Source organism: Ornithodoros turicata, unplaced genomic scaffold, assembly GCF_037126465.1.
Source record: "Ornithodoros turicata isolate Travis unplaced genomic scaffold, ASM3712646v1 Chromosome62, whole genome shotgun sequence".
Lineage (NCBI taxonomy): Eukaryota > Metazoa > Arthropoda > Arachnida > Ixodida > Argasidae > Ornithodoros > Ornithodoros turicata.
The window spans coordinates 373,641-393,306 of record NW_026999386.1 but is presented as its reverse complement, the minus strand read 5'-3'; the positions used below and the strand labels follow the sequence as shown (position 1 = coordinate 393,306).

Here is a 19,666-nt window from a genome sequence, read left to right as displayed (position 1 = left end):
ATCAGCCTATCCTCACTATTTGCCCCCCTATCCAACATGGGCAGCGCCATTTTGGGTGGCAAGTGGATTGGATGGGATTCAAATGGATACCTCTCGCAATCTGCAAAAGTAGTGGATTGTTGGTGCAAATTTGATAAGCGCCACCTAGGGAGTGTAAGGCACGTCGGGAATAGTCGTCTGCTTCCGTCGTTGTACCGCTGCCGGCAGAACCACCTGCTGGGACACATTCTGTTGTCGGTATGATTTATAAACAAATCTACATGAATAGTTGGAATATAAGAGACAAGAATGTTTATATCCATGAAATCCAGCTGTTAAAAATAAGATTGTACAGCACAGCGCCGTTTTTGTTATGATTTCGTTGTGATCGCCGTGTTCACTAGGCCTAACACCGGCGACAAAACGTATTATTTTCAGTTAGATATTGATGCATGAGCATAAGTTGAAACTGATTTCCGAGAAATTTATATTAGGATGTACATTTGCAGCGTAAAATCAGGTTAGTCTGTGAAATTTTTTTGTCACCAAATCCCCGCTTCACTGTGTTTGTTTTCGTCGCCATTTTGGGTGGCAGTATGGTGTCATGGCGACCCCCTTGGTAAAAAGCAAACCAATCAGAGGAGCGAAACTGTGATTGACAGGTCGAGCCTCTTTTTGTGACTCCTCCCAATGGCCAGACTCCCTTTTAATATACGGCTCTGCCCCAGACTAGCGTAGCCACCCTCTAGCGGTCGCTCGAGTCAAAATCGGCATTACGCCCTGTCCACCACGTGATCCCCTCTAAAGTTTCGGTTTTGCAAGGCTTTGTTTCTCGCGCTGCTCTCCGTGTGATTTTGCTTTCCCAAGGTAATTTATTGTGAAAATGTGAGCACCATCATAGAAACAACGTATGCTAATGTGTTCCCGTCCCGGCTGCAGCTCTCGTTGAACTGAAAGCAGCTCTGTCACGGCAACACATTTTATTCGTAAGTACACGGTTTTAGTCGCCTGTGTGTGTTCGAGTCATCTTGAATTGTCCGTTTGGGACCTGACACTGTGCCGCAGATTCATTTCATATCCTCTGTTGTTGTACACATCTGATCAATAGTGTTTTGAGTACGGCATTCTTTACCACTTAATCAAGAAACGTACATACGTTGGAAGTCACCGTTGCCACACGTGATGTTTCAGGTCCCGCGTACTCCTTTTGCGTTCTGCACACTGTGACTGGTCTTCTAATAGTACTGTAAACATTCGAACATACAGAAATAAAGTGCAAGCACGCGTTCAACTTAATTCTGCCATCTGAACTGTAACACAACTACAGCTCGCGTCGTCTGCTCTAGTGGCTGTTGCGACACGAGTTTCCCCGGGCCATTCACTAATGCAAGAGCCTCTTTGCGTCGTCCAAGAATGGTCAGCGGACGCCGAACAACCTTTTCTTCCCGCATACGACCTGGTTCTTGAAACGATTCTCAAAAGCCACAACGGACAGTTAATCCGTCAAACCCGTTAACGTGTCTCCAACGTGGGCGCAAAAGCAGGTCACGGTCGGATCAGCTGCCTTTCTTCCCTCGGACAAAGCGGCCACCTCCAGACTGGAGACGACCCAGACAACAGTGATATGTACAGAACTAATACGTTAAGCCAAAGTGCTTTTATTGTTAATGAAGTGAGTGCTCTTTTGTATGTAACGGCCATGGCCACTCGAATGCTTTATAAGGAGCGGACTCTCCCGTTCGCTCTGTCTGTTCTCTGAAACCCGTCGAAGATGCAATAAACCACTGTTTTGTTGTTTGAGTCGGACCCCTGCCCTGCCACCTCCCCGTCACATCACCGCTCGGACCCCGAGACGCAACAACTGGATGGCAGCGTCGGGATAGACCTCGCTGGACCGCAAGTCGTCGCATGGGTGAGTGCACCGCTTTCCTTGTCAGATCTTTACCAGACGGTGAGGAAGCACTAGGCAAATTCTGTTAGCTATTTTGGTTAGGAAGCACGAAGTTCAGCTTCAACCCAAAAATATAGCGGGGAATTTGGCACTCTAGAGAGGAACCATGGACTTAAGCAAATTGCGGGTGCCAGACTTGTTACTTCTGCTAGAAGAACTTGGAGGTAGCGCTGGGCAGGCAAAACGAAAACCCCAAATCATTGAGCTTATCCGGGGAATTGGAGCCGATGATGAGGAACTAACGGAATGTTGGCAGTTGATCCTTGAAAGAAAAGAGAAGGAAGAAGCTGCAAAACAGGAGCGCGTCGAAAAGGAAAAACGCGATCATGAGCTCACTGTGAAAAGATTGGAGTTAGAGAAACTCAGGTTGGAGGCTGAAAGTTCCGGACGTGTTGTAGGCAGAAGCGCGAACAGTGAGCAAATCAAAATCAAAGATCTGCTACAACCTTTCAAAGTCGGGGAGGACATTGGTCTGTATCTCGTCAATTTCGAGCGCACGTGTGAGAAAGTAGGTTTCGAGCGCGATGTCTGGCCTCAGAAACTCCTCACTCTATTGCCCTGTGAAGCCGCGGATGTTATAGCTCGGCTAAGTAAAGAAGACGCCGCTGTCTATGCCAAAGCGAAAGACGCTCTGTTAAAGAAATACCGCTTGTCTACCGAAGCCTTTCGGCAGCGATTTCGCACGTCTAACAAGAAGCCAGACGAATCGTTTCCAGAGCACGCGTACAGGCTGAAGGCAAACCTGCTAGAGTGGCTTAAGAGTGCAGAGGTGCACGGCGACCACGATAAGGTTATCGAATGTATAGCTTTAGAACAGTTCTATCGCTGCCTCCCCGAAGCGACCATGTTTTGGGTTCAGGATCGCATGAAAGAGGTAGATGTGCAAAAAGCCGCAGAACTCGCGGAGGAGTTCGCAGCCCGTCGTAAAGCGCAGACAGTTAGCACGCTGTCGTCTAAAGGTTCACTGGAAAGCGAGAAGGAAAGCCTAGAATCAGGAAAGGTTCATAGGAAAAAGTTTCATTCCGGGCGTTTCGGAAAAGGTCAGGAAACAGCTAAGCGAAACGGCAGCGAGGCACGACTGACGCCTGCTACGTCAGAAAACAGAGGTCAGTCTAACAGAGAGAATACGAGGGTATTCGAGTCTAGGAGACGTGACGTTTGCTACGTGTGTAACAAACCAGGCCACTATGCGGGAAGCTGCCCAAATATAGTGTTTTCCTACGTCAGTAGCAGCGCCGAGAACGCAAAATTGCTCGAACCGTACCTGCGGGACATGACTGTAAATGACAAACCGTGCCGAGTACTACGTGATTCTGCCGCTACGATGGACGTTGTCCACCCATCGTACGTAGAAAAGGAAAACTACACTGGGGAATCTGCCTGGATTAAGCAGGTCGTGGAAGAACACAGCGTGTGTCTTCCGTTAGCAAGAGTTACCATTAAGGGTCCATTCGGAACACTGGTGACAGAGGCGGCAGTATCGAGAAACCTCCCTCAGGCGTATCCCTACTTGTTTTCCAACAAATCTGAGCAGTTGCTAAGGGACCGTGGTCAGTGTTTTTCGGATGAACTTGTATTGGCTTTAACTCGCTCTAAGGCAAGAGAGCTTGCGTCGAAAATGGAATACGATGCTGTTCCACATCAGACGGCACAGGGAGACCCGATAAATTCCGATAGTCGGAGTGCGGATGGCGCCGATAAGGGAACTTCGGGAAGGGACGAAAATCGCGCCCGTGAAGAAATTGCGCAGGAGGCGACGGACGCGGATGTACAGCCCTTCGAAGGCAACTTCCTATCGCCAGTATCGAAGAATTTTGAAATTCTTGCAAACGTAAATGCGGAAGCTTTCGCCAAGGAACAGGAGGCTGACCCAACGCTTATCGAGCTGCGTAACAGCATCAAGGAAGGTGTAGCAAGGAAAAATATTAAATTTTTCATACGATCGGGCCTTCTATACAGACAGTATCAGGACCGGAATGGTAGGACTTTTGACCAATTGGTGGTTCCGCAGAAATACCGTGACGACCTCCTTCACATAGCCCACTCAGGGTCATGGGCTGGGCACTTAGGGATTCGTAAGACTAAGCTCCGCTTGGTGCAGGAGTACTATTGGCCCATGTGCTGGAAGGATGTGGAAATGTTTGTAAGGTCGTGCGACACATGCCAACGCGTAGGTAAATCGGGCGACAAGAAGAGAGCCCCGATGCAACTGGTCCCCATTATCACAGAACCATTCAAGCGTCTAGTGATAGATATCGTAGGACCACTTCCCGCCACAAAGTCAGGTTTCCGCTACATTCTTACTGCGCTCTGCCCTGCAACTAAGTTCCCGGAGGCAGTGCCTCTCGTAGAAGTAAAATCTACGACTGTTGTTGACGCACTTGTCAGCATATTTGCGCGCGTCGGCTTCCCATCAGAGATCCAATGTGACAACGGGAGCGTTTTCACCAGCTGTCTAACCACTACCTTCTTGGAAAAATGTGGAATTAAGCTAATTCACAGCTCGATATATCATCCCCAATCGAATAGCGTGGAACGCGTTCACGGAGTGTTAAAGCGCGTATTACGGGCGTTGTGCTTTGAAAACAACAAAGACTGGGAATCGTGCCTCCCGGCGACTATGTTCGCACTACGCACAGCTCCGCATGAAACAACCGGCTTCAATCCAGCAGAGCTAGTTTATGGCAGGAACCTAAGATCGCCATTGCGCTTATTGAGGGAATCTTGGGAAGGCCAAGGAGAGGACCCGACGGTCGTCGAGTACGTTCTGAATCTCTTAGAACGATTGAGTCACGCTAAAGAAGTTGTTGAGCAAAACATGAAAGCGGCTCAGCAAAGAGCAAAGAGATATTATGACAGGACGGCCAGGAAGCGAGTGTTCGCGACAGGAGACAAAGTAATGCTGTTGAAACCCGCAAAGCAAAACCGACTAGACGTGCAATGGGAGGGACCCGCCAATGTAGTGCAAAAGATTTCAGACACCAACTACGTGGTTGAGCTGGGAAATCGTCGGAAATCAGTAAAGGTGTACCACTCTAACCTCATGAAGCCGTACCGAGAGCGTGAGGTCATTGTTAATCTCAGTTTAAATGTTCCCGAGGAAGTGGCTCCTGAGATTCCCACTGTCGATGACACCAGAGAACTCACAGTCGAGGAAATTGTATGCTGCGCGCGTTTAGGAGAATCGCTCGAACCGATGCAGGTAACTGACCTTAAAAGGATTGTACATGACTTCAAAGGAGTCTTTTCGGAAAAGCCAGGCAAAACATCGGTTACAACCCACGACATTCAGCTCACTAGCAATGAATCGATTCGATCTAAGCCGTATCGAATGTCGCCCAGACAAAAGGACATTATGGAGGTCGAAATCAAACGCATGCTACAACTCGGGGTGATTGAACGAGGTGAAAGTGACTACACCTCGCCAATGATATTGGTTGAAGTCCCAGGAAAGGATCCCCGGCCGTGCATTGATTATCGGCGACTTAACGCGATAACCCGGGACGAGATATACCCAATCCCCAACATCGAGGACAGGGTTGAGACCGTGAGCAAAGCTAAATTTATTTCGACCTTAGACTTGGTTAGGGGCTACTGGCAGGTGCCGCTAACGGAGAGGGCCCGCCGGTATGCCGCCTTTGTCTCTCCCTTTGGTACCTTTCGTCCCACAGCATTAGCATTCGGCCTCAAAAATGCTCCCTTTTGCTTTTCGAAGCTGATGGATAACATCTTGGACGGTCTAAGCAGCTTCGCTCTGCCGTATCTCGACGACGTGGCTATATTTTCAAATACCTGGGAGGAACATGTAGAGCACCTCAGGGAGGTTTTGAGTCGTCTGCAGCAGGCTGGACTAACCGTGCGACCAAAGAAATGTCAACTGGGAAGCGCGGAGGTGACCTATCTGGGTCACGTTGTTGGTCAGGGCTACCGCCGTCCTTCTGACTTGAAGATTAGCGCTGTAATAGATTTCCCGCAGCCCAAAACTAAGACAGACATACGGGCATTTTTAGGCCTCGCTGGCTATTACCAGCATTACATTTCTAACTACTCTCAAATTGCTAGTCCACTAACGGATGCCCTTCGAAAAACAGCCCCTTCAAAGGTGGAATGGGACGAAAGTAAGGCACAGGCTTTCCAGGCCCTAAAGGAGGCCCTAACTCGCAAACCGGTGCTCGCAACACCGGACTACAACCGCACTTTTATAGTGCAGTGTGATGCAAGCGACCGTGGCATAGGAGCCGTCTTGTGCCAACTTGACGATCGCGGGCGAGAGCGGCCAGTTCTCTTCGTTAGCCGTAAGTTGACTACGCGCGAAGAGGCGTACAGCGCCTCGGAGAAAGAGTGCGCGTGTCTCGTATGGGCTGTACAAAAGCTTGAGTGCTACCTGGCAGGGACAAAATTCATAGTCGAGACAGACCATTGTCCTCTGACCTGGTTGCAGAGCATGTCGCCAAAGAACGGACGTTTGTTACGTTGGTCTCTCATACTCCAACAGTACAGCTACGAAATACGCTACAAAAAGGGGAGCCAAAATGGAAATGCCGACGGCCTGAGCAGAGGCTTTTAGTTCACTGGATGAGCTCAAGAACGCTTACCAATTTTCAATTGTAAATACCTACTTCTTTGTGTTTCTATCATGGAGTGCTCGTCTGGTACCAGTGATTTGTGAGGGCGTAATTCCTCTTTTGTGCGCAAGGGTTATGCTCATTGTTAAGTACCTGAATTGAGGGCATAAAGAAATTAGATGTACATATTATCAGAGTTAACACTGTCTGGTGTGATCGGGCTTTGGATAGCGAGGCACTTGTTTGTGCACGCACGTGTGGTTCGGTGTGTTTGTTTCGCGCACTGCTGTCTATTGTTGTATCCAGAGCTATACTTCTTCATCAGAGGCCATTCAAGTCCAAGACTTCAACGTAGGGGTGTCCCTGTTTCGTCATGTACTGAAGACATCTGTCCGCCCTTCAGCGGGAAACAAAGTGGCACGTGGAGCTGGACGCACTGGTTGAATCCAAGGCATCATGACGTCCATCATCATAGTGGAGCAGCGAAAGTAACTGCTCCCCATCGTGATGACCACCGGCGGGGGAGGAGTTGTTGCGACACGAGTTTCCCCGGGCCATTCACTAATGCAAGAGCCTCTTTGCGTCGTCCAAGAATGGTCAGCGGACGCCGAACAACCTTTTCTTCCCGCATACGACCTGGTTCTTGAAACGATTCTCAAAAGCCACAACGGACAGTTAATCCGTCAAACCCGTTAACGTGTCTCCAACGTGGGCGCAAAAGCAGGTCACGGTCGGATCAGCTGCCTTTCTTCCCTCGGACAAAGCGGCCACCTCCAGACTGGAGACGACCCAGACAACAGTGATATGTACAGAACTAATACGTTAAGCCAAAGTGCTTTTATTGTTAATGAAGTGAGTGCTCTTTTGTATGTAACGGCCATGGCCACTCGAATGCTTTATAAGGAGCGGACTCTCCCGTTCGCTCTGTCTGTTCTCTGAAACCCGTCGAAGATGCAATAAACCACTGTTTTGTTGTTTGAGTCGGACCCCTGCCCTGCCACCTCCCCGTCACATCACCGCTCGGACCCCGAGACGCAACATGGCGCTGTGGTGTCTGGAGGGTCACGTGGTAAACAGGAGCATCCCAGAATGCAATGCGAAGCCGGCTACGCTCACTGATCTCTATGGATCGCGCATAGGAGAGGGGCTCGTGGGAGAGAGGTGCGGCAACCGACCGCCATGTTGGAGGTCCCAATGGCGCAGGCTGCTCCCATAGGAAACAATGGGACGAGATTTGTTTTGAAGCATTTGTTGCGCTTTAAACGCTCCTCATTGCTTTAAACGCTCCTCGTTGCTGATTAGCACACATCTCTTAGGAATCAGTGTGCTGATGTATTCCAAACGTGCTTCAGTGGTGTTCCTGTAGTTTTTAATGGTAATTGCCTTCTTTTTCTTCTCCACTGCCTGTACTCCGAATGTGGGGTCATAACTGTCGTGCACGGGGAGCATATGTATGAAGAAATTCGGTGAATGTCAACCTATAAAATTGATTCTTTTTGCTCAGAAAGGGTTCACACTGTTTGTTATTGTAAGGTAGTTCCGTTTTTTTGTGTGTGTGGTTTTCGTTTGTTGTTCGGTTTTCCTGTGGTGTTCGTTCATTATTGTGTGGTTTTCCTGAGGTGTTTCGCGGTTTTCGTTCGTTATTGTGTGGTTTGGTGTTGTATGGTTATCGTTTGGCTTTTCCCATTATCGTATGTTCTACGAGTGTGTGTGTGTGTTCTACAATAACACCTCGCTCCTTATTGTGAAGGGGCTCATTATTTTATTCACCACACCACCACCAGCAAGGGGGTGGAGTATCGCCCCTGGCAATGAAACTCCCCATTTGTTGTTACGAGTGTGTTGCAGTTGTTCAGCTGTCAGCGCAGTTAGTACAGAAATTCGAAGCGCTATGCACGAAGAGCATGCACATGCATGACTTATTACACACACTGTAGGAGCGACTGAGCTTACGAGGTTAACACAACAGTTTATTTACTTGCACCCTACCTCACAATTTACAAGAAAAGTGGAACAAACTGGCATATTTAGCGTCGCATTGGTGCAAGTGAAACCGAGATAAAATTGGAGAAAACGGCACAGTAACTTCAGTGTAAACATGACATGTAGGAATTAAAAATGAATATTGAAACGCACGACTTCTGCGTCCATGAGTCATCGTCATTGATTGTTGAATACTATAATTCGTGAGAGCTTCTTTCGTAGTCGTGGTCTGTCATTCACGTTCTCTGTGTGCACCTTTGCAAGATGGTGAAGTCGAATCTTGCCATAGCAGTTAGCTATAAGCTTCATGAGGTGAATGACGTGGTTTTCTTCAAGAGGGCACTCGAACAGGTCCTCGTGCAGGTCATGATGGAAGTCAATGGGCACAGCAGCGAAAACCTAGAAATTAAACCTAGAACTTCCTCCCTGTCTCTTCGGGTGTACCCCAAGGTTCTGTTCTTGGTTCTCTTCTATTTCTTATATTTATAAATGACCTCCCGCACTCCATCTCCTCCTGCATCAGGCTCTTCGCCGATGACTGCGTATTATACCGTGCTATTAAATCCCGTTCAGATCAAATAACCCTTCAGCAAGACCTTGCGTCAATTTCCAGCTGGTGTTCCTTTTGGCGTCTTCCCTTAAATGCTTCCAAGTGCTGCCATGTTCCATTTTCTCGCTCTAGGTCCCCCCTCACCTATCAATACCACATTGACGAATGGGTTGTCAACACTTCTGATAACTACAGGTATTTAGGGCTTCATTTCTCATCAAATCTTTCCTGGTCAGATCACGTTCATACCATTGTAAAGGATACAAATCGTAAACTTGGCTTCATACGTCGTAACCTTAGGCCTGCTCCCCCGGACGTCAAACGTCTTGCTTACCTAACCCTAATTAGGCCCAAACTACACTGTTAGAAGAAAAGGTACATAAAAGGTACAAAAACGTATAAATAAGGTCTAGAGTACGACATTTATACCTCATCACCACTGCCTATACCCTGTTTAAACCATGTGTAAGGTATAGATCTCTGATTCTATACCTTCCGCGGCAGCTGAGGGTATAAAAAAGTACTTCCATGTTACGATTATACCTTCAGCGTTTTGTATACCTTTTCTTCCGCAACATCTGGGATCACATTAATTTGTGACGGCGACTATATCATCTCAGTTAAACAATAAGTTGATTTAAAAACATAGTAAGTAATACAGTAGCATTCTAATTATATTGGGTAGTGGCATCTTGAAGCTAATTGTTTGATCCCAAAATAAATAAATTTACACGCCCACACTTCTTAAGTTGCTTCCCGGGCGAAGGATGGTCTCCACCATGTGTAGCCGCGGTGTGTTGTATATACAGGGTGTCCCAGAAAACGTGTCATTGAATTATAATAAAAAAACTACGCCACTTAGAATCATGCGGTCAACAGCATTTGTTCTTATTAGGTTTTTGCCACCTCCTAATGTGAATGTCATGTACTCCAAGTTTACTTATGTAAATATTTGCGAACTGAACTCGGAAATTTGCCAAGTAAAGGTCACTTTTTTACCCCACCAATATGAAGAGCGTGCCGAATTCACTGAAATTCATGATAATTCACAGTGATACTCACGAGCTATCCCATCGGAAAAAATCGCCGAATATCATGCTTTTCGGAGCACCGGGCCATAGCGCGCGATGACTTTTTGAGCGCAATCGCTCGCAGTGCGACGAAAGGAGGTTCCGAAACCAGCCCACAGAGTGATAGTAGAAAAAGTAACAGTTCCTAAAATTGGGAGAGGAAAAGCATTATCGCGGCGAAAGTCGGACGTGATAAGCCGTGCCTGTTTTATCCCTTTCTGGGATGTCGGGGAGGGCTGGGTTTCCAACCTCCTTTCGTCGGACTGACAAAGATTGCGCTGAAAAATTCATCGTGCGCTATTCTGCGCGACCTCCGTAGAGCATGATGTTCGACTATTTTTTCCGATGGGATAGCTTCTGATTATCCCTGCCAATTATCATTAATTTGACTACATTAGACACGCTCTTCACATTGGTGGGGTAAAAAAGTGACCTTTACTAGGCAAATTTCCGACTTAAGCTCGCAAAAATTTACATAATTAAATTTACGTTACACGACATTCACACGAGGAGGTGGCAAAAACCCAGTAAGAACAAATGCCATTGACAGCATGACTCTAGGTGGTGTAGTTTTTCTATTATAATTCAATGACACGTTTTCTGGGACACCCTGTATGTATCTGTTCTCCAGCAAATGCTAACTGCCCCTGGAAATATTTTTCCTAATATTTGTTGGTGTTGCTTCTTGGTTTCCAATTTAATGCTAATTGTTACTTAATTTCTTTCCTCTCCGATTCACATCCATGCTTTGTGAGTTTGTGCGCGAGTGTCTCCAGGTTTTTTTCTTCTTTTTTTTTGGTATCGTTCCTTTAGTCCTTTTTTTTTTCAATATTTGTGGAAAGCTGCGCTGGGAAGCCGCCACTCGGATATGACGCTGAAACACATTGAATATTACCGTTTTCTTCAGTTATACCCACAAGGTCTTCAACATATACCCTCAAGGAGGTATATATTTATACCCTGAGGTGCAAATAATATACCTTCAGGGAGGTATAAAGATAGTATACCTTGAGGAAGGTATAGCGTTTATACCTCAAAAGGTATGCGTCCTGGGACAAGCCGTTTATACCCCAAAAGGTATACACTTTTCTAACAGTGTAGAGTATGCCTGCAGCATATGGGATCCCTACCACTCAACTCTTACGGATCTTCTCGAGTCCATTCAAAATCGTGCAACCCGTTTTATTTTGTCTAACTATTCATATCCGTCTAGTATTACCCTGTTAAAATCATCCATCGATCTTCCCCCTCTTGCACTGCGTAGAAGATACTTTTGTTTGTGTCTCTTTCACAAGTTTTACTTCAATCAAGCCATCCGACCCTCTTTCATTGCACCAGCACACTACGTCTCCGCCCGGACTGATCACACATGCAAAGTTGAGCATATCCATTGTCGTGCATCCCAGTTTCTCCATTCCTTCTTTCCACGTGCTATTGACATTTGGAATGACCTTCCCCAGTCCATCGCCACCATATCTGATGTTTCTGCATTTCGTAGACAGTTGTGTTCTTTTTTTTAATTATAAAGTGTGTCTCATTTACTTGTATTTGGTTTGTGTGTTACTGAACATATGTAACCTCGCGTGCTAGTTTATATTAATATGTTCATTATGTGATGTATAGTTCTTATTGTATTATCGTTCACACCCCCCTCATGTAACGCCCCTCGCGGGCATTTGAGGTATTTGCATAAATAAATAAAAATAAATATTATTTTTCATTCATTCATTATTGTCATTATTACTTTTTTGCAGTGCATGAGAAACACCTAACGAGCTAGTATCTATTGTCTACATGTCAGAACATTACACCACAGGACCCTGACCTTAGACTTCGACTATATTGAATAATCAAATCGTGGACCTCACTTTGAAGATTTAGGTAGTGAATGTAAAATTACATTGCGAGGTACCATAAAAGCAAAAAGCAGTTGTGTGTCAGTTCAGTCCAGCAAGTGCAATGTGATCGAGTTCCTAAAAAAATCTGTATAATTATCTGTGACTTTGCGCCCAGCCTATTCAAACCTCATTTTACGGGATGCACAACTTCAGAGCTGTTGTAATCTCCACCAACTAAAATTGAGAAATTGTGGAACCTCAATATAATAAATTTTGTTAGGAAGCTGTTTCTTTCATTGTCATGAGCCTTACAAAAGATGATGATGTCCAGCAGGGAATGTAATAATCTTTTGTACCATTAATTTTGTTGCATATAGTTGTGTCATATGTGTGTTGACTGCATGATGTTATACTTCTGAAGACTTGTACTGAGCTCGTTGGATCAACGACCACATTTAGAACTACCGCACATTTCCACAGGTACCCCTGCAAATTCTAATGTGTTACTATTAGGGCTGTGCGAGTAGCAAAATTTTCAAGTTCGAGTCGAGTTCGAGTAATACCAAATCACTGTTTCGAGTATCGAGTCGAGTTCGAGTAGTTGGCGTTCCATTAAATGATAGGTAATGTGTAGAAGCAGGAAGGTAGAAAATTTTAAGATGCTTTAGCGCCGCTTTTTGGCCAACTTCCCCTTAAAAATGTTCTTTTATGCTACAGCTGACAACAAAAAATGAAATGAATGAAGGTTATAAGAGCTTTATAAAACAAATGTGCCACCTAATGACAACATTGCTAAATGAATATTACAACCATAAAACATTTACAAGTTATGGGTAGGAAAACTGGTCTTTCTACAATCGTGCGGTTTAACACTCTCCTTACCGCCACAAAAATAGCCATTTGTGGGTGGTTTTACAAATATATTTTTTGTGGGTGACTGTATCACTTCAAAATATATTGCTATATGGGAAAATGTAGCCAAATCAATGCCCTATCTAATGATGTAAGTTTCATAAACCAAGCTATCCATGTATTTCCAAAATTGATTTTGGGACACCAAAAGATTGGTGCGAACAGCAGAAACCCTTATGAATATACGCCTGTATCTTGAACAAAAATATCAATCTACAAGTTCTAAAATATCCAAAATGTGGCAACCTTTGTCAGAAATAATATCTGAAAATATCAACCCTCTGGATCAAGAAGTTCATGAGTTGTGAAAAATAACATGAACACTGCATGTTGTCCATGTAACTGAGTAACAGAGTTCATTGAAGGAGCAAAACAGAAATTAACATCGCAATTTCCGCTGAAAACATTAGTTTCAGGCTTAACTTTCCTGTTGTACCACATATTGCTATTTCATCACTCTTCCATTCCTCCCGGTTAGTTTTGGAACAGCAAAGAACATAAATAGTGCAAGTTATATATGCCCACACATGCAGGACAAAAATCTGATTGTCTGACGCATTCAGAGTTGTTATTTGCGTTGTAATAAACGAAATAGAATCAGAATATGCTTAAAATGGGAGTATTGCGCATTTGTGAAAGAGGTCTGCCGGGGGAGCGCAACGCCGCAAGCGAGATAACATCTCCACACTGCCTCCTTGGCGCAGGGCCAACTTCATAAATCGCTACCACAAAGAAAAGATAAAAGTGAAAATTGTACTCATTCTGTAGTGTTTATAGTACCCAACAAATGTGAGCACTTGTCCGAATCTACTTTAGGGACTGAGTAGCGCCGCCCATAAAACGTCAATCACCGGTGATCGACTCTCTATGGGCGCGGTAAGGAATCGTTCGTACCGGAAATTTTCGTAAAGTAGTCCTACACAAGGCTTCCAGCCCTTTTCGGTTTTGTGCAGATGCACTTTCTTCACTCTTGTCAGACGTCTCCGAGTTTTATGAGCGAGGAGAACCGAAACAGACTCTCCCGTCGAAGAAACGAAACTATGAAATGCGCTCCTCCCATGTCGGATACGCTTCCGCGCGCGCGACGCCTCCATGGCCAGCAGTAGCCAGTTGAAGCCAGTTTGCCATTCATAGCCACTACTCAGTCTGTAGCCAAGTTGACGTTAGCCGAAGCTAATACTGAAAACAAGATGGCGGAACTGTGACAGCAATCACGGCTGCGCACAATGCGTGTTTCCAAACGGTGAATCGTTATGACAGGTTATATGTTACATGTGATGGATTTTAATGTTGATCTAACGCGAGCTCCGAACGATATCGAGTACTCGAAAGTTGTCGAGTCGTCATTTGTCGAGTCGAGTTCGAGTACGAGATCGACTCGACTCGAACTCGAAATTTCGTGTACTCGCACAGCCCTAATTACTATGTTTTTAGGAGGTGCTGCGGAAAGTCATACTTTGTAGGCACAGGATCACTCTAGAGTCGCACAATTTGCCCTGTACCATCGAAACAGGTCTCCTCAAAATATCTGCTGCAGAGCACCGAAGATTTAAATGGGGCCCCAATTTTCGCGACCCAGGTTCTGCACCCGCTTCTTCGGCACAGCTGAGCGACTGTGAAGGAACCTGTATAGCACAAGCACATTGTTTATAGAAAATACATGGTTTTGAGATTTATAGGAGCAGCCAAACATAATTTCTTAGTACTTAATGGCACCAGCGAAGTAGCAGTGCAAGCATGTCAGAGTTGTCAGATGCATGCGATACGAATAAACACGATTTTTCCTCAAAATGAAGAGCTTACCTGTGAAAAGTTATCCCTCTTTCTCTGTCCGTGCGTGAAGTTCACCCAAAACTGCAACAAGCTGGCGTTACATGCCCTCTAATTTAAAGGAAAAAAAACGCGGACAAACACGCTTGAACTAAAGACGACAGGATGCGTTGGGCCCACCAATATAGCGGCCAATAACCACGCTCTGGCGCACCCTATGCGTGATCCAGCCATACTATAGGCTTGTTGCGCTCAAGTTTGCCCGGCGACGCGAGCGCCAATCGGGACCCAAGCGGGAGCGGGAGCAGTGACTGGTCCGCACAGCCAGGCAGCCAAGCATGTATCGTGGTTAAATATGCCGCCTTTCAGATTGCCAACGCACGGCAAGCCACAACACAAGTCGGGCACACAGTATTGTTGTGTCGTTGGCTACCATAACAGATTCCAAAATGTCAAAAAATAAGGTTTTATCGCTTCCTCGGAAACCCTTGGGAGACAGAAAGGCGGAAAGCGTTAATTGCGTCTACCGTAAAAACGCCGCGAAGTTTCCGCTCTGCATTCCACCTGGAGATAATGTAGAGTTATGCCCAAACAACTTGCGGTAGAAATTTACTTGGATATATTATTATTATTATATTATTGGATTATTATTATTATATCACAAATTTTGCCAAACAGTTAGTACTTTATATGCAGATTAGAGGGAAATATGAAAGGCTTACTGTGGGCATCGACTCCCGCCGGTTCTTCTTACTGCTATGTTCGAGGGTCTTCGTGCAGTGTGATGTTTATTTAAATAAAAGCAATGACCTTACTTACTTACGTTCTTCAAGAGACCCGCTATGAAGCTACCCCTGGCATTTTTGTTGGAATGCTATAATGGAACACCGTGCGTGTCCCTCTCATGACCTTTAGGAGATCAAATAGATTCTCCGTTTGCTCTCCCGTTACTACATTGTCGAAAATGCCGTTCAGAACCTCTTTACAGTCCCACTGTAAGGATCCCCTCTGTTCAGACTCAAGGACCTCAGCGAGTGGACAAACTATGTCTGGGTACGCGTGAATGATATCACCAGGCGGTTTTCTTTTTGCAGCGGGAGACATTTGGTTGATATACCTACATTACACAAACAAGGAGAAATATATCAGATGCAAGCTGTTTATTACCAAGAGCAATAAAGCATTGTTTTGAGGCAACGTACTAGGTACACGGTACAATACTGGTTGATGAAACATATAAAATGCTGAAGAATAACAGAATAGCCAACGATCAACGATGCAGCAGGGTACAGCAGCAGCATTCAGTAGAGAAAGATCATTGGCAAATGATCAACGATGCAGCAGAGATGACTGTAGCCTCATCAGCTCTAAAAATACAATATGAAAGGTCTGCACCCGAGCTCCTGCCTAAAGGAAAGCACATTGTCCACATTATACATACGTACTCGGAAATAAGTCGGCGATACCCTTTGTCATGTCACGCCTGGGGCTTTGAGCTTGGCTTGCCCCTCTTTTGTTGTTGCCCGTACATGTGGCGTCTTCTTCCTTGTTCAGGTAGCAGCAGACTGCTGCCGCGTGCTTACATTTTCCCGCAATTCCCGCTTTACAGGTACACGACGCAACAAAAACTGTCACGAGCACTTGGACACCTGTGATGGAGAGGTACCGAAATTGAGTTAAATAAGCTTTCAGTGCGGGTAAAATGTGCATTCAATGTTTTTCTGATCAGGTATATCATATTGATGTACGGTTAACAAATATTACGTACGATCACGCCGACTCACCTCGAACCGGACGCTATAAACCACGCTGTCCTTCACTTCTTCCGAAATGCATTAACGACGATTTCGTTACCGTCCGATGCTTCGTCGACGCCGAAAATATTGACTAGTAACTTGCCCAATCGTCAATGACCTCCAGCTTTTCAAACCCACGCAGGATGCGATACATTGCTTGCTTGCGCCAGAGCGAAACCCGCGAAACCGAAACACTCTTGTGCGGACCATTGTTTCGATTTGCTTCCACATGCGGCGCTGTCGTCCGCTGATCGCAACGCCGCCTGGCCGAGAGCTACAGGCCCATAGACCGTTTACAGCAGAGTTATCTGGGCGCCGCCATCTTAGCGCACGTGACCTTGCGCGCCACTGCTTGCCTTCTCTTTCGGCTGCCTGTTAGCCCGGCGCACGTAGTACGGCGGTGCAACCCAGAGCTGTTTTCCCAGATTTTAAACTTTGTGCAATGAATTCCGGATGGAAGGATGACACGAGGCTTTGGCCGAAGCTTCAACGGTCAGGTGAGTGCGCTTTTTTATATAATGTAAGTTGATTTGCTTGATTTAGAGTGATATTTCTCTCCTCGTGTGTCCTATATGATCGGTCCCACTACACTTGAGTTACTACACATTTAGGCGTTTTTTGTCTTTCGTTGCGCATAGGTTACGTTGTGGATACGTTCATAATGTAACATCGTAAGATCCTTATTTCTTGCTTTTTATCGCAAGAGTTGCGGTACAGCTACCTGAGGAATATATGCATGTAAGGGCTGTTATGATTTCGTTATGAAGCAGCATTCTTTTATTGTTGATTTCAGACGTATACAACTACATGATCAACAAGCTAGAGGGAGACGGCAATCCTGCGCTGAACTACAGAGGGTTTGCAGAGGGAACGAAGCTATTTGACAGTGGCCATGTCGGTGTAGTACTGTGCCAGTGCAACGATGGTGTATGTATTTAAAGACGGACATCAGGTCGACGCAAACAGTGAGCAGAACGTATAGTCCAGACACTAGCTTGGGGCCCACTTTGGCGGCAACATACACTTGTAAAGTGGGTTTGGGTAGCAGGTGCAGTCATATTTGTACACTGCTCATCAAGGTTGTAGAGGCGACAAAAAAGAGGTTCACGAGTGCTTCATGCACTGACAAGGCATGTACATAGAACCGTTCAACTGCAAGGAACGTGACCCGCCCTGCTACAATGGAGGAAGTTTATTCTTACAAGCAGCAGCCAACGCCTACAGCGGAGTTTGGGGCTCACACAGAAATGCCGCGCCACTTTGAGGGCTGCATTGCTTACCCTCGCTGACTTTCCCGGTTTGAAATCCTTCCTCTGAAGATTCGATACCCACCGTTGTCGGATCAGCTTGTTTTTCTCTCCTTGTGGGAACCCGTGCATTGCAAAAGACCTCGAACACGGGCAGTCTTTGTATAGCGACGGCTGGTGAATTTGACAAACTGCTTCGTCCCACACCATCAGATCTCTGCCACAGTTTCTACACTCAATCACGGAACCCTCTCCTTTTCCAGATTTTGCACAGAACTGTAGCACAGCGGCAAAAAAAGGTCGGAAGCACTCCCATAGGCAAAGCACACAGGCACTCCCAGAAGGCAAGCAATGGCGGGGCTACTGTGGCGCCATCTATTCGCGCCTGAAGCAACTGGCTGCTGTAAACGCCTCGAGATCGAACAGCGTCGCCACCATGCGGCTGCTCCGTGAACTGCCTTTAGTGGGGATGCGCGGCTTGAGCCAGTGCTTTCGTTGTGGTCATCGCGCTCAAAAACGTGCTTGGAAGGCTCAATTTCTGGACATTTGTGCTTTTAAAATCGCTTCAAAATGAGTGAAAATGACTTGGTGGGAAACTTTTTTGAACTTTTCTAGTTCTGTGCACCAACGTGCTTAGCAGGGAAGAAAACTACAGAACGTGCATATGTCCCAGTATGCGGATTCCACTCGGCCCTTGCTATATTATATTTGTCACTGCGGTTGTGTGTGTCAAACAAAATGTACCAAGAGCGAAGGTCAATGTTGTAACAGTTTTTTTTATTACAAGTATAAAACTATGTCACAGAATGGTTTCTGTGCTAGCTGTTCTAAGTTACTTCACAATGCTCAGTTAGGATATTCTGCACGCGCTAGACACAAGTTGTATCGAATGTATTAATATATGGAGTATATGAATGCATGAATATATATATTTATGACACGGATGTTTTTAAATGTGTGGATTTCAAGCTTTCATCTCATTTCATGTAACAGTATGACAGACTAGACTTTTATCTTTCACATACGTAATCATTGGAATGCACGCATTCAAGGTAAAATGCTATCATCATCCCTGAACGTAATATGTAAAACACGCGTGTTTTATGGGGTATGAAGCACGTGTGCAACAACGTGTATGAGAATATATACCTGCTGCTGGAACCAAAAACTTAGTTTATATGTAGTTATTAACTGACCGGTAGCACCCCAAAGTCAAGTCCACCACAGAAGTGTGGTCATCTCGTAGCATATTTTAGCACCATTTAGTGAATGCCCGCTCAGGAGACGAATCAAACCTCGAACCTCTCCTGTACTCGCTCGACGCAAAATCGCAAAAAATTGTAGCGAGGGGCTTTAATGCTTACTGGGCTATTCTGCCCTTATATTACATTCTTGCACATTTGTACATTTAGATTCATTGTTATGTTGCGCATGTTATTGTTGATTAGTACATTGTACATTTAGATCAGTGGAGACAGGAATTTTGAGTGAGTCTTTTTTTTTAATCCTTGTTGTCTCGACGTAAGATATAAAAAGGTACAGGGGAAGACAGCAATACACAAGCGACGAATAAATATTCGAGCGAGAGCTGCAAAAGACAAACAAAATCACGCTTGGAACAAAGGAGGCAGTGTTTCCCTTCAAAAGCACACAGGATATTTTCTTTTCACAACTTCGCGACTTGAGCGTTTCGCAGTGCAGCAATATTTGTCAACTTTCACACCTTATCAACGTTCTAAGTATCGCATGTCAACACATCCGCAATATGTGAGGCACTGACAGCAGCATTTCATCCAGAAACACTGCGATATCTGCGTAGAAAAGCCAGAGCCTGCTGCGTCCGATCATGCCGTATCCCCACTAAGGCATCCGCCGCAGCGCCACCTACAGTTCGATCTCGAGGCGAATAGAGAGACTATTCTCTAGAGAGCTGGCCTGAGATTTTCCCTCTCCCTCGCGCGCCCCGCCCACCCGGAGCGCGCCAATGGGAGGACGCCTGAGCGGC

The 19,666-nt window shown here is 45.7% G+C and overlaps 1 long non-coding RNA gene across 1 annotated transcript; it reads right to left on the bottom strand.

Annotated features, from left to right (window-relative positions):
• Nucleotides 1-15,763: 15,763 nt before the first annotated feature.
• LOC135374460 (uncharacterized) lies at nucleotides 15,764-16,101 on the bottom strand. Its single transcript, XR_010416909.1, has 2 exons — nucleotides 16,064-16,101; nucleotides 15,764-15,985 (listed from the first exon to the last, which is right to left on the bottom strand). It is a non-coding gene; the product is annotated as an uncharacterized LOC135374460 (long non-coding RNA).
• Between the last annotated feature and the right edge of the window lie 3,565 nt (nucleotides 16,102-19,666).